This window comes from Opisthocomus hoazin, chromosome W (genome assembly GCF_030867145.1).
Source record: "Opisthocomus hoazin isolate bOpiHoa1 chromosome W, bOpiHoa1.hap1, whole genome shotgun sequence".
Taxonomy (NCBI): domain Eukaryota; kingdom Metazoa; phylum Chordata; class Aves; order Opisthocomiformes; family Opisthocomidae; genus Opisthocomus; species Opisthocomus hoazin.
The window spans coordinates 33,207,435-33,223,655 of record NC_134453.1 but is presented as its reverse complement, the minus strand read 5'-3'; the positions used below and the strand labels follow the sequence as shown (position 1 = coordinate 33,223,655).

Here is a 16,221-nt window from a genome sequence, read left to right as displayed (position 1 = left end):
AATCTCAACAATGAGCTGTTATTGAGCAAGTCTGCTGGATGGCTTGTGCATCTTAGTCTTTCTATTTGCATTAGACATTTTTGCAGCATGAAGGTACTGATAATGTAGCATAGCTTTTTTTATTTCCTTCCGCTGTTCTTTGTCACTTATGGAAGTCAGATATTTATTACCAAAATTAATTTATTGCCTATGCAAACTGGCTTTTTAATGTGTTGGTATTTTAAGGTTGGTTTCAGAGTATAATTTCCTATTCTGTAATGGGAATGAATGAGTCTGGTTTGAAAGTATACCATATCCCCCCCCCCCCCCTTTTTTTGGAGGGATTAAAACCAAAATATAGTGGTGAACTAACCAATTTTACATGTTATTGTTAGATGTGTTGCTGCCCTCTTCCCCCTGTAGTGGTTAAATGTTTCTGAAGATAGATATAGGTAATTGTTGAAATTAATATATTTACAATATATTTTTTGTAGGTTTGCTTTCAGCTGAATTGCTACTGCCTCAAATAAAATTAAGATGGACAGAACAGCTTAATTCAAAAGTCAGTGATAATTTTACCAAGGTCTCTTCCCCCCTACCTCACCTTGATTATTCATAATTTTTTAAATAATTAAAGCATTATTGGGTAGACTGTAAACTGAGTGTCTGGTAAGGGGCGACACATTTACCTTAGTTGCCACTTTTTCAAAAATTTTTCAGAGCTTCTGCAATACTGAAGTATTAGTAATAGCGAGCTAATGAAAAACAATGTTTTTTTTCTAAGGGCATTGCAAAGATGTTTGGGAAAATGGCTTGTGTTAAAGCCTTGTAGAAAAGTAATTTTAAGCATGTGAAACTGTGTCTAAAGATTACTACAGTGTGTGTGTGTGTGTTTTTTCCTGTAACTTATTTTGACTATAAATGAAAGATTTGCACCTAAATAAGTATTTTAAATTCTTAGGCTCACTGAAGTAGTTCTGTGTGTTGTCAGTATTTAAAAGTTGATATAGCTTCAGTATTTTGCTTTCTTTGAATGGCTTTGCTGTTTTGTTATTTTAACTTCTATTTCAGTTTTGCTGTTTTGAAAACATGGAAACTGTGGAACACAAATAGGAGTCTGTTTCTATAATCTCTCATGGCTGTGGCTTGGGGCTCTTCTGTATCAGTCTCAGTGTGGCTCAGATTGAATGAACTGAGCCACATGTAAAGGAACCAAACTAACAGAATAGAATTATCTTCCTTGTTCTTTTAGTTGCATTAGTCTGTGTTTTGCTGAAAACACTTGGTAAATGGGAAGAATTCAGGTGTGGATAGCCATTTCATTAGATTTTGTCTATTATATGGCCATAAACATAGTGATGTAAGTACTTGCTTCTTAAATCATAGGAAAAAGTGATGTCTGTCTCTTTTTCAAGCTATTAACTTTCAGTCTTATGAGACACTTTTACCTCTTGACAAGAGGTTCTCACTGAAATCAAGGAACCACATTCCCTCCACTTACTATTTTGGGGGACATCTTTATCTGGACTCTTCTGGATGTTTTGAAGAGTTTGCTTTTTAGCTTTATTAAATTAACTCTTTCTTTGCATCTTTCTGGTTGCTGGTAGGATAATTCTTTTTTTTTATTTTCACCGTGTTTGCACTTGGGAAGTGCAGTTCTTATTGGTATCCATACGTATTTGACAGATTCAGGCATGTTTTACAGTTGTGCCCTTGTACCCTAAGCAAAATTCATACTTGGGTGAGGACCATTGCTGAGAAAATGCCTAGCATGCTGGTCCACTTCAATTCCTTCTTTAGATTTTTTTATTTGTATAATGTTGACAGTCTAAGTGGTTTGCAGACAACCGTGAAGATAAGGTCCTTGTCCCAGAGAGCTTATACTTTAAGCCTTGGTGTGAACATAGCTTTTGTACTGGAATAACTGTCAGCAGCTTAACTTTTTACTGATGTGTTTATTCTGATAAAATCCTAAAATGGATGCACTTGTGTTAAGAAATTGTCTTGAATGGTGTAGGCTGCTCTGCTGTGTGAAAAAACTGCTGGTGGAAGCTTTTAAGAGTAAGCAGAGTTTAAACTGACAGCAAAGCTTAAGTGGAATTAAATCTGTAAAATGATATAGGGAAATTGTGTAGATATTTAGCTTTGTTAGTACTTCAGAAGCTAATGTACTTTAAGCTCTTTTTTCTCTAGTCAGATTCTTCTGTTTAAAATGTATGGCTAAAACAGTTTGACAGTGATAGTTCATCAGTAACTTCTTGGGAAGTTGCTCTTAGTGTTTTGTTTTTTAGTAATAGGAGTAAATTCTGTCCTGCAAGGAGAACTATTTGCAGACCTTATTATAAACGAACTTGAATGAGACTTGGCATGCTCTTTACTTTGTTTTTTGTTACTGTGTGGTTTTGAGCAGTAGTATTACACAGTGACTGATGATAATGCCCTGTGTGATGGTATCAACTCTTCCACAGTCATCTACTCTCGTATTTTGGATAAACATAGTCTGGGAAACAGCTGAAATGATATAGAATTGATTTTCTGCTTTATATGCTCAGGATATTTTAAAACTGCCACCTTTTTCAACTGCTTTTTCTTCAGACCCTTGTGAAGACTCCAAAGTACAAAAGCATTCCTGGTGATTTTGTTACATAATGTATGCTGAACTGAGTGGTGATGTTAGTGAACTAATGCTTCAGCTTTTGGACTTTGAACCTTGTTGAGGACAAGAGATTAGCGTTTATCTAGCTTTCTGCTAGATGGTACTGCTACTGTAGAATTTCAAGCAGAAGGAACCTGGTTGTAGTTTACCTTCAAATATGAAGTTATTCTGTATTACAAAATAGTTTTTTTTAATTGACATCTTGGTACAGTGCAAGAAGGAAAAACTTTTTTTGGGTGAAAGTGATGATCAAGGTATTCTAAGCTCTCTGGTTAACTTTGTCACTTTCTAAAACATTTCCTAAAAGATGTTTTGATTTTTGTTGCGATAATATTTATTTCACAGAAGTGATGTAAACCCTGTTGCTTGTGAACAATATCTATATACAGGAATGGGACCATATGATAAGGAGCAGTGGTTGGGTTTTTTAGAACACCAGTGTCCCACCAAGTCTGCCGAAATTCTAGATCCTTATGCAAAACTGTCCTGGGTTTGGCCAGGACAGGGTTAATTTTCACCAGACTCCAGGAAGGGGCACAGCCGGGGGGTGGGGGCTGACCCCACCTGGCCAAACAGAGCCCGGTATTCCATACCATGTGACGTCACGCTGGGTTCCGGTGGGGGGGGCCGCGCGGCGGGAACTGACTCACGGCTTGGGGGGGCGCGGCGCAGGTCCTGTTCGAAAGAGCGGCTGTCTGGGTCATGTGGTTCGTTGTTGTGTTTTCTCCTTATTTGTACCGTTGTTGTTCCTGTTTCCCTCTGTTTGCTGTTCTGTTAAACTGCCCTTATCCCGACCCACCGGTTTCTGCCTCTTTCTTTTCATTCTCCTCCGCACGCCGGCGGGGGGAGGGGCGGCTGCGTGGCGCTTTTGTTGCCGGCGGCGGCAGCTGAAACCAAGACAATTAAATTGGCGCCCAGACGTGGGGCGGGGATAACAGCAGGGCTGAGCAGCGGGTGTTAAAACTGCTTTCATAGATTTTGTTAAAATTTATTATACGCATTTACTGTGTTGGTTAAAGTCGCCGGTAAAAATGTTTCTGACTTTGATCAAATATCTCTGCTACGTAAATCCTTACTTGCTGTATGTGTTTGCCGCCGTGCTGTTTGTTACCTCAGGAAAAAAGATCAGGATGATGATTTTGCTGTACTGTATGATATCGACTTATGATATGATAACATCACTGTGCATGAAATTAGGCTTGTATTTGCATGCGGCACTGCGGTCATTACCGTACCTCGGATCCTATGTCTTAGAATTTGTTAATAATCAAACCCAATCTATGGGGAAAACCGGAGGGGATACCTCCCCCCACTCTTTCGCCCCCCCTCTCTCCCTCAGGCTGGTCCTAATGGCTTTTGAGAATTTTGAGTACCCGTGGGATGCTCAGGCCAGTGTGTTTCTATTGTTATGCCTCCTGAATGGGTTGCAGGTTTTGTTTAGGGTTAAGCAAGTAGTTAAGAACATCATGCAGAGACCTGCCCCGGGGCTGGATAGCTGTGAGTGGCTGGGTGTGTGGGACAGCATGGGCAGATGTCTAAAGCAGTGGGCACCTGCGGTGTGTTTTAAACTCACCCCTGAACAAATACAGAATCCGGACAATCTGGTAAAATATCTGCAAAAAGTGTGCTGCCACCCTGGGAACCCCAGAGAGACACAAATCACCGCAGTGTGCTGGGGTCTGGCCCATGCCTACCGAGCCATGTTCAACACTGTTCAGTGCCTTAAAGGGGAAAGGGGGGGAAGCGAAGCGGCAGGCACTGTGACTGGCGCTGCCCCCCCAGGAGGCCCTGCAGCCCCTCCAGCCCAGCAGGCAGTCACAGCCCCCCCGACTGGCACTGCCACTGCCACAGCTGCAGGGTCTGCCTCGGTTTCCCTGGCAGGCACAGCAGCTGCTCCAGCCCCAGCTCCAGCTGCAGGCATCGTGGCTGAGCCCAATGACCAACCTGTGCCAGTAGCAGTCGCCCCCGTAAAACTAAAGAAAGACGCAAAGAGAGCAGATCGCTCCGGGAGGGATGACGATGAGCCAGGGTCATCACGGGAGATAGAGACAGAGATCATCACCCGGTCCCTGTCCCTGGGTGAGCTGCGAGACATGCGGAAAGACTTCAGCCGCCACCCAGGCGAGCACATTGTCACCTGGCTGCTGCGGTGCTGGGATAACGGGGCCAGCAGCTTGGAATTAGAGGGCAAGGAAGCCAAGCAGCTGGGATCCCTGGCCAGGGATGGGGGCATTGACAAGGCCATTGGGAAGAAGGAACAAGTCCTCAGCCTCTGGAGGAGACTTCTGTCAGGCGTGAGGGAGAGGTACCCCTTCAGTGAGGATTTTGTATGTTACCCTGGCAAGTGGACCAATATGGAAAGGGGTATTCAGTACTTGAGGGTGTTAGCTGTGCGGGAGCTGGTTTATAATGAACCAGACGATGACCAGTCACCCACAGACCCAGATGAAGTCCAGTGCACAGCATCTATGTGGAGGAAGTTTGTGCGGAGCGCACCGTCCTCATATGCCAACTCACTGGCAGTAGTAGACTGGAAAGGTAAAGAGGCACCAACAGTGGATGAGGTGGCTGTCAGACTCCGGCAATATGAGGAAAGTCTCTCTTCCTCCCTTGTCTCAGCTGTGAATAAATTGTCCCGGCAGTTCCAGCAATTCAAAGAGGATATGTCCTACTCCCCACCTGTGCGGGCCCGCATCTCAGCTATTAGGGGCAAGCATTCCTCTGCTCAGGAGAGAGGATACAGAGGCTACACACCACGGGGCACCCTGTGGTTTTACCTGCGTGACCACGGAGAGGACATGAGGAAGTGGGATGGAAAACCCACCTCAAGTCTAGAGGCACGAGTGTGTGAGTTGCGAGGTAAAACAATCACAAAAGGGGATTCTGTTAGGAAAAATGCCGCTCCAGTTTCCAGCAGCCAGCTCTCCAGACCAGGTAGACAGTTTGATCTTGATTCCGATCCTCTGGAGGGGACCTCCAAGTCATTTTTACAGCAGGTGAGCAGCAATTTCTCTGACCAGGATTAGAGGGGCCCTGCCTCCAGCCAGGTGGAAGAAAGGGACAACCGCGTTTATTGGACGGTGTGGATTCGGTGGCCTGGCACGTCAGATCCACGAGAGTATAAAGCTCTAGTGGACACTGGTGCACAGTGTACTTGAATGCCATCAGATTTCAAAGGGTCAGAGTCCATTTGCATTTCTGGAGTGACAGGGGGGTCCCAAGAGCTGAGTGTATTGGAGGCTGAAGTGAGCCTCACTGGGCAGGACTGGCAGAAGCACCCCATTGTAACTGGCCCCGAGACTCCATGCATCCTTGGTATAGACTATCTTAGGAGAGGGTATTTCAAGGACCCAAAGGGGTATCGGTGGGCTTTTGGCATAGCTGCTGTGGAGATGGAAGAAATTAAACAGCTGTCCATCTGGCCTGGTCTCTCGGAGGATCCTTCCGTTGTGGGGTTGCTGAGGGTTGAAGAACAACAGGTGCCAATTGCGACCACAACGGTGCACCGGCGACAGTATCGTACCAACCGAGACTCCCTTCTCCCCATTCATCAGCTCATCCGTCAACTGGAGAGTCAAGGAGTGATCAGCAAAACTCGCTCACCCTTTAACAGTCCCATATGGCCAGTGAGAAAGTCCACTGGAGAGTGGAGACTGACAATAGACTACCGTGGCCTGAATGAAGTCACACCACCGCTGAGTGCTGCCGTGCCAGACACGTTAGAACTTCAGTATCAGCTGGAGTCAAAGGCAGCCAAGTGGTATGCTACAATTGACATGGCTAATGCATTCTTCTCCATCCCTTTGGCAGCAGAGTGCAGGCCACAGTTTGCTTTCGCCTGGAGGGTTACCCAGTACACCTGGAATCAACTGCCCCAGGGGTGGAAACACAGTCCCACCATTTGCCATGGACTAATCCAGACTGCACTGGAAAAGGGTGAAGCTCCAGAACATCTGCAGTACATCGATGACATCATTGTATGGGGTGACACAGCAGAGGAGGTTTTTGAGAAAGGGGAGAAAATAGTTCAGATCCCTCTGAAAGCCGGTTTCGCCATTAAGCGAAGTAAAGTCAAGGGACCTGCGCAAGAGATCCAGTTTTTGGGGATAAAATGGCAGGATGGGCGCCGTCAAATCCCAATGGATGTCATCAACAAAATAGCAGCTATGTCTCCACCAACCAGCAAAAAGGAAGCACAGGCCTTCCTGGGTGTTGTGGGTTTTTGGAGGATGCACATCCCAAATTACTGCCAGATTGTAAGTCCTCTGTACCACGTGACCCGGAAGAAGAATGATTTTGAATGGGGCCCTGAGCAACGACAGGCATTTGAACAGATTAAATGGGAGATAGTTTATGCCGTAGCCCTTGGTCCAGTCCGGTCAGGGCAAGATGTTAAAAACGTGCTCTACACCGCAGCCGGGGAGAATGGCCCTACCTGGAGTCTGGTAGAAAGCTCCAGGGGAGACTCGAGGTCGACCCCTGGGGTTTTGGAGTCAGGGATACAGAGGATCCGAGGCCCGCTATACTCCCACTGAAAAAGAGATTCTGGCAGCATATGAAGGCATTTGAGCTGCTTCAGAAGTGGTGGGCACTGAAGCACAGCTCCTCCTAGCACCACGATTGCCGGTCCTGGGCTGGATGTTCAAAGAGAGGGTCCCCTCTACGCATCATGCCACCGATGCTATGTGGAGTAAGTGGGTGGCGCTGATCACCCAGCGCGCCCGAATGGGAAACCCCAGTCGCCCAGGAATTCTGGAGGTCATCATGGACTGGCCAGAAGGCAAAGATTTTGGAACATCGCCAGAGGAGGAGGTGACATGTGCTGAAGAGGCCCCACTGTATAACCAGCTGCCAGAAGATAAGAAACAGTATGCCCTGTTCACAGATGGGTCCTGTCGCATTGTGGGGAAGCAGCGGAGGTGGAAGGCTGCTGTATGGAGCCCTACACGACAAGTCGCGGAAACTGCCGAGGGAGAAGGTGAGTCCAGCCAGTTTGCAGAGGTGAAAGCCGTCCAGCTGGCTTTAGCCATTGCCAGTCGAGAGAAGTGGCCAGTGCTCTATCTTTTCACCAACTCCTGGATGGTGGCCAATGCCCTGTGGGGGTGGCTGCAGCAATGGAAGAAGAACAACTGGCAGCGCAGAGGCAAACCTATCTGGGCTGCCCCATTGTGGCAAGATATTGCTGCCCATCTGGAGCAGTTGGTTGTAAAAGTGCGTCACGTGGATGCCCAAGTCCCGAAGAGTCGGGCCACTGAGGAACATCAAAACAACCACCAGGTGGATCAGGCTGCTAAGATTGAAGTGGCTCAGGTGGATCTGGACTGGCAACATAAGGGTGAACTCTTTATAGCTCGGTGGGCCCATGACACCTCGGGCCACCAAGGAAGAGACGCGACATACCGATGGGCTCGTGACCGAGGGGTGGACTTGACCATGGACACCATTGCACAGGTTATCCATGAATGTGAGACATGCGCTGCAGTCAAGCAAGCCAAGCGGGTAAATCCTCAGTGGTATGGAGGACGATGGCTAAAATATAAATATGGGGAGGCTTGGCAGATTGACTACATCACACTGCCACAAACCCGCCAAGGCAAGCGCTATGTGCTCACAATGGTGGAGGCCACCACCGGATGGCTGGAAACCTACCCTGTGCCCCATGCCACTGCCCAGAATACCATCCTGGGCCTGGAAAAAGAAGTCTTGTGGCGACATGGCACTCCCAAAAGAATTGAGTCAGACAACGGGACTCATGTTCGTAACAGCCTCATAGACACCTGGGCCGAAGAGCACGGTATCGAGTGGGTGTATCACATCCCCTACCATGCACCAGCCTCTGGAAAGATCGAACGTTACAATGGGCTGCTAAAAACCACTTTGAGGGCAATGGGGGGTGGGACTTTCAAAAACTGGGATACTCATTTAGCAAAGGCCACCTGGTTGGTTAACACCAGAGGGTCCACCAACCGGGCTGGTCCTGCCCAGTCAAAACCTCAGCACCCCGTAGAAGGGGATAAAGTCCCTGTAGTGCACAGTGGAATATGTTAGGGAAGAGAGTTTGGGTTAGTCCTGCCTCGGGCAAAGGCAAGCCCGTCCGGGGGATTGCTTTTGCTCAAGGACCTGGGTGTACCTGGTGGGTAATGCGGAAGGATGGGGAAGTCCGATGTGTACCTCCATGGGGATTTCATTTTGGGTGAGAATAGTCCATAAATAAATTGTATAAAGTTAATTGTTAAATAACCCTGTCAATGTCTGTTATCACTGTTATAGTTGTTATATTTCGTACCAGTAGTAGCATAGTAAGAATTGCCCAGATTAAAGAAGGATGGACTTTTTTGATGAAAACCTAGCAGAGCACAGCGATGATGGGACTGGACCTGGTTTTCAACAACTGGCATCCAGCAACTTCATCAAGACCAACATCTCCTGCAGACTGTGGGCACGGGTCGCACCAGATGCATCAGCCGTGAGCTCCGGATGCAGCAAGTGACCGCCCATCACCACACATCACCTCTCCTGCCACGGAAGACCATTACGACAGATGGAGCCCGAAGTCATGGATTAAATGAACTCAACGGACACTTTAGAGTGATGATCCATAGACTAAGGGAATGATATCTGGAGACAGGAGAAGTGGTGGTGATCAACTGGACAATGGGGGACCTGGGCGTGACGTAGATGGTATGGAATAAGGGGTGGATAATGTCCTGGGTTTGGCCAGGACAGGGTTAATTTTCACCAGAATCCAGCAAGGGGCACAGCCTGGGGGTGGGGATTGACCCCACCTGGCCAAGCAGAGCAGGGTATTCCATACCATGTGACGTCACGCTGGGTTCCGGTGGGGGGGGAGGCGCGGCGGTAACTGACTCGCGGCTTGGGGGGGCGTGGCACCGGTCCTGTTCGGGAGAGCGGCTGTCTGGGTCATGCGGTTCGTTGTTGTGTTTTCTCCTTATTTGTACCGTTGTTGTTCCTGTTTCCCTCTGTTTGCTGTTCTGTTAAACTGCCCTTATCCTGACCCACCGGTTTCTGCCTCTTTCTTTTCATTCTCCTCTGCGCGCCAGCAGGGGGAGGGGCGGCTGCATGGCGCTTTTGTTGCTGGCGGCAGCCGAAAGAAAGACAAAAACAAAGGTAGTGAGTGCACTTTGATTCATCCTCACATAAGGAACTTGAGCCATAAGTAGAAATGAAGGTGGGTTTTTCTTAGGTCTTTTTGTTTATTTTTTCTAAGTCACTGTAAAGCTAGGTTTTAGGGATATGTCTGTACTAGCGAATGTGTTGGCTTTTTATGGTTAAAAAATTGACTGTTACAGTTTGATTCAATACACTTCTCATACCCTAGCATATCATAAGACTTTTGGAGGCGTTCAAATTTGATAGAGGACTTTGTCCCGTCCTCAGTGTTCTGCAGGAAGCCTTAGTTCTCATACCTTTTTTTGAGTATATGGTTTCTTTGCCTAATTCGGAGCAAAAGTTTGTAGTTCTGTGGCTGATGCTGAATAGGTGAAGTAAACATTTGAAACTGACCCAAGATGGGAGAACTGGAGGGTCAAATTATTCTGTAGCTCTGTTATTTCAGAGTTGCTCTGTTTTAGTGAGATCTTTGCCTGCTGCTGATGTTTATTCAGTAAAAAAAAAATTGACCTTGGCAAATAGCTTTCTCTTTTTGTTGTCATGAAATGCAGTGCAGTTGGTATTTGGCATATCTTTGATGGTGAACATTCGGGTTTAATTCCCTCATAGAAAATTGTGTGCCTCCCTTCCCTTCTTGTAGATGGCTGCTCTTTTCTAAGATGTAATACAGAATTGCTTATTGGGCCCCTCTGAAGTTTGTATATGCTTGGTTTGTCTTCCTGACTTAATAAAGATGTGATACACTTGCTGTAGCTCATTACCAAGTAAGCAAAGCAGCAGCAGTAGCAACAGACTTGAGACACTGAGTAATATATAACCTTTTATTTTTCCACTGTCATAACAGCACTATATTATATTTTAATTCTGATGGCTTACAACCTTCTTTTATCCCATTTATAAATTTTATACTAAAAATTATGATGACAGGGTGAGGGTGTGTTATCAAACAAGCATGTAGCTGAGGGGTGGAGTTAAGGTTCCACATGCGGTTTGTGGTGTGCTGTACTTAATGCTAATAATAAACTGTGAGGCATTAGGTAAAAGATCGTAGGGTATTGTGCAGCTTAGATATGCGTCCATGTTAATTTTAGATTTTTCTGGAAACAATGTATGTGCATATATCTGTGCTTTTAACATTTATTCTGTTCATGGATTTCTCTGTGCAAATCAGTAGACTGAAGTTCTAAACTGGTCTTCAGGGAGCATCAAGAAATTTGAATTCATATCTCCTTTCTGACTTTGGGAATTCATGTCTTGAAGCTTCCTTAATTTGTTTTTTCTGTTAACTTCACTACTCCACTCACAAGCTTCAAGTATTCCTACCTATTTGAGTTTATATTGCCTTTTATTTTAATCTTCTAACAATCTCTGAAATATCTAGTGTCATAGAAACTGCTTCCTGTAAAATAAATTAGGCTATCCACAGAGTGCGAGAAGTATAGAAACTGAAAATGCAGAATTATTTTTCCTTGTGTTTCAGTTTCTGGTGAGATGGGTTCAGCTGACAGGGACTTTTTTTTCTGTTTTTTAGCATTATTTTAAAATTTGTTAGACAAATTATTGTAGGTAGTTCAGACAAATAGTGTTATCAAATGTATCTTGCCAACAGTAATGAAATCTGTCTTAAATATTGAAGACAGCTTTCTGGACTAGGGAAACATTTTTATTTTGTACACTGAAGAGACCTTCCTGAAGTTGGATCTGTTCTATACCAATGAGACTGTCTTTCCTCTGCCAGCTAAGTACTGGTTAGACAACTTAAATAACATGCCCTTAAAATTGGGTGGGGGTGGTCTCTGATCTCATGTCCTTGTCATCTTAAAATTCTGCTGTGCTTTTTTACTCCACCCTCCATGGAAGAGGATCAGGAACACTTGAACAAGATATACACAAGTCCATGGGGCCCGACAGGGTGCACCCATGAGTGCAGAGGGAGCTGGCTGATGTCATTGCAAGGCCATTCTTGATTATCTTTGAGAGGCCATGGTGACTGGGAGAGGCTCTTGAGTACTAGAAGAGAGCAAATGTCAATACTGTCATCAAGAAGGAGGATCCAGGGAACTGCAGGTTGGTCAGCCTTACTTCAGTCCATGGGAAGGTGGTAGAGTAACTAATCCTGGAAACCATGTCCAAATGCATGAAGGACAAGAAGGTGAGTGGGAGCAGTCAGTGTGGCTTCATGAAGGGGAAATTATGCTTAACCAAGCTTGTAGCCTTCTACAATGAGGTGACTAGCTTGGTAGATGAAAGGAGGAATGGATGTTGTTTATCTTGACTTCAGTAAGGCTTTTGACACTGTCTTCTATGACACTCAGAGAAGCTGACAAAGTATGCGTTAGAGAAGTGAACAATGAGGTGTATCAAAAACTGGCTGAATGGCCAGGTCCATCCTGTCAGGGTTGTGATCAGTGGCACAAAGGCCGTTTGAAGGAAGTCATTAGTGTTGTACCCCCAGAGTTCAATACTGGAGCCAGTACTATTTAACATCTTTATTAATGACCTGGATGATGGGGCAGAGTTTACCCTCAGCAAGTGCAGATAATACAAAATGGGTGATACACTAGATGTTTGTGCTGCCGTTCGGAGGAACCTGGACAGGCTAGAGAACTGGACAGAGGATCCTCATGGAGTTCAGCAAAGGGGAAAGTGCAAAGTCCTACATCTGGGGAGTAGTAACTGCATATGCCAGTACATGCTGGGGGGCTGACCAGTTGGTAAGCAGCTCTGCAGAGGAGGACCTGAGGGTCCTGTTGGACAACAAGCTGACCATGAGCCAGCAATGCATCCTCACAACAAAGGCGGCCAACAGCACTCTGGGCTGCGTTAGGAAGTGTGTTGCCAGCAGGTCAAGAGGAGTTCATCCTTCTCTACTTAGCACTGGTGAGGCCACAGGTTGAGTGCTGTGTCCACTTATAGGCTCCCTGATACAAGAAAGCTATGGACTTAGTGGAGTGAGTCCAGCAAAGGGTCACAAAATTGGTTAAGGGACTGGAGCGTCTTTCCTATGAGGAGAGGCTGATATTCTTTTTGATCTTCTAAGGAAGTACAAGTTGATTCTCATTCTTTTAGAACACTCTATGGATGTTATATTTTATTTTTTCAGAAGATACTTTCCAGATTTAGAATTAGTAAGCTATCAAAATAATATTTTTCTCATGTAAAATTATATGAAGGTGAAAATGATGAGACTTTGTATTTGTTAATGCTGTTGACAGGACTACAGACTGTTGAGATGAGTAGGCAGTATGCCTTCAAAAGGATGTTACAAGGTAGCAATGTTTCATTACAAGATGATGCTTAAAGTTCATAACTGATAAATTGAAGAGTTGTGTTGTTGAGACATTCCTCCTATAATCTGTAATAGGTGTGGACATGGGAAAATAAAAGGTAGGATTACATGCTTTTATGCTTGATTTTTATGTGCCACAAAATTATTATAGTGTTTATAGTTAAATATATTAAAAATGTGATACTAAATGCATTTTCTCTAGTTAGAGCTACTTAAACCATTGAAAACAAAAATGAAAATAGTCTCCAAAAATCACAGCAGTTAAATGTGAGTGCATATTACCTTATATGCCACAGTCCTTTCAGGAATCTGTACTTTAATAATCGGGCTCACTTTTTCTTATTTGACCTGTTTATAGAAAACAAAACATGGAACTGAAATTCAGAATGCTTTGACTACAACTGCTTTCTCTGCTCTCTGTCCCTGAAATATCCTAGATCATTCCCCCCCCCGGCTCTCACATCCACTTATGCAACCAGTGCAGATATTCCCTTGAGAGGAATTCTCATGGGAGTCACTTTTCTAACTCCTGAAGAGTATTACACACTTCCGGAGATGCTCTTTGGCTATTTTTAGTGTTGTGTGAGTAGACAAATAGAGAGGATTTCTAATGCTAGAAAGATCTGATGAATGGAAGTGAAGCTAGAAGAAATTCTGGATAAAGGATCATCTTTATAATGGATCAGGAGTGATCACTTAAATTTAATCTTTGTATAACCAGTTTATTCCGGACTTCAATATCCTTTGTTTTCTTGATGATATGTTTAAGGCCAGGTTGGAGACATTTGTAAAGGAAATTACTGTTGTTCCACTGTGTTAGCAGGAGCAGTGCAGGAGACAGTATATGAATTTCTGGTATATGAAGGAAATCAGGTTAGATCATAAGGGTTCCAGTGTCTGAGTTGGAGATTTGAGGGTTTTTTTTGTTTGTTTTGTTTTAAAGCTTTGTTAGTTTGCAGCATTTTATGGATGCCTGGCATGGAAAAAAAAAAATGTCTAGGTCTGTCTACTTGCCTTATCTTTCTGCTTCATGGCTTTTGTCAGCACAACTTCTTCCTGGTTTAGTGCTGCAGTTAAGTGAGTTAATAAGTGCACCTGATTCTGTCTGTAGTGACTCTACAGTTACACTGTCTGTAATGAGTCTGGTATGTGCCTGCACTGTATTGCCCCTTTTTTTTTTTTTATGTGCTATGCAGAGATATGAGCTGGACTAACGGATGCTTGCTAGGATTCTGCAGTATGCTTAGCCTGTAATGCTCTCTCTCATGCTTCCCTAGTGGTTAGAAACTACTGCCACATATTGCCAGCCTGCCTATTTGGTGAAATTGTTCAGGAGTAAAGGAGGGTGAAATCTGTAACTGGACATAGCTGTGGTGGCAGGAGTCCCTAATTTAGGACAAATGGTATGAGAATGAGTAAGCATCTATTTTTTTTTTTTCTCCTGGTAAACATGGGGGGGAAGAGATTTATTTTTTTTTTTAAACATTTTTACTGCAAGAAACTACACAAATTTTACTAAAACGTGAGAAATTGTGTTTGTTAAACTTGAGATGTATTCCATAACACTGTGAAGGTTGGGGGCAGCCTCGGCTGCAGTGACCATGAAATGGTGGAGTTCAGGATCCTGCGTGGAGGAAGCAGGGCAATAAGTAGGATCAAAACCTTGGACTTCAGGAGAGGTAACTTTGGCCTCTTCAAGGAGTTCCTTGGAGGAATCCCGTGGGTTAGGGCTCTCAAAGGCAGGGGGTCCAAGAGAGCTGGTTGCTGTTTAAATGTCAATTCCTCCATGCTCAGAATCAGTGCATCCCCCTGATAAAGAAATCTAGAAAAGGAGGCAGGAGACCCCCATGGATGAGCAAGGAGCTTCTAGCGGAGCTCAGGTGGAAGAGAAAGGTCCATGGAATGTGGAAAGAGGGACAGGCCTCTTGAGAGGAGTGCAGGAATGTTGTCAAAGCATGCAGGGATGCAATAAGTAAGGCTAAGGTCCACCTGGAATTGAATCTGGCAAGGGATGTCAAGGACAAAAAGAAAAGCTTCTTCAAGTACATCAGCAGCAAACGGAAGACTAGGGATAATGTGGGGCCGCTGCTGAACGAGGTGGGTGCCCTGGTGACGGAGGATGCAGAGCACCAGTACAGGCTTGGGGCGGACCTGCTGGAGAGCAGCTCTGCGGAGAGGGACCTGGGTGTCCTGGTGGATGACAGGTTAACCATGAGCCAGCAGTGTGCCCTTGTTGCTAGGAAGGCCAATGGTATCCTGGGATGCATTAGGAAGAGTGTGGCCAGTAGGTCGAGGGAGGTTCTCGTTCCCCTCTACTCTGCCCTAGTGGGGCCCCATCTGGAGTACTCTGTCCAGTTCTGGGCTCCCGACTTCAAGAAAGATGAGGAGCTACTGGAGAGAGTCCAGAAGAGGGTTACGAGAATGATGAGGGGACTGGAGCATCTCTCCTACAAGGAAAGGCTGAGGGAGCTGGACTTGTTTAGCCTGAAGAAGAGAAGGCTGAGAGGGGACCTAATAAATGCTTACAAGTATCTCAGGGGTGGGTGTCAGGAGGATGGGGCCAGACTCTTTTCAGTGGTGCTCAGCGACAGGACAAGGGGCAATGGGCACAAACTGAAGCACAGGAAGTCCCGTCTGAACATGATGAAGAACTTCTTCCCCCTGAGGGTGACGGAGCACTGGAACAGGTTGCCCAGAGGTGTTGTGGAGTCTCCTTCTCTGGAGATATTCAAGACCCACCTGGACGAGGTCCTGTGCAGCTTGCTGTAGGTGATCCTGCTTTGGAAGGGGGTTGGACTAAAAGGAAGAAATTCTTTACCGTGAGGTTGGTGAGGCACTGGAACAGGTTGCCCACAGAAGTTGTTGATGCCCCCTCCCTGGAAGCATTCCAGGCCAGGTTGGATGGGGCTTTGAGCAACCTGGTCTAGTGGAAGGTGTCCCTGCCCATGGCAAGGGGGTTGGAACTAGATGGTCTTTAAAGTCCCTTCCAACCCAAACCATTCTATGGTTCTGTGTTAAACTCTTTAGTTAAAATTATTAGTTTCTGATTTATAAGCACAGTAGGAATTGACAGGTTCAAATATTTGCGTTAAGACTTAAAGTTGTTCCAGAATTTTGTTCTTCTGATCTTCAAAACTATGTCCAGCCTGAATCTATTATGACTGGT

At 45.3% G+C, this 16,221-nt stretch overlaps 1 protein-coding gene across 8 annotated transcripts in view; it reads left to right on the top strand.

Annotated features, from left to right (window-relative positions):
* LOC142365447 (vasculin-like) overlaps nucleotides 1-16,221 on the top strand; it is a 131,286-nt gene that overhangs the window by 2,720 nt on the left and 112,345 nt on the right. The window lies entirely within an intron of this gene.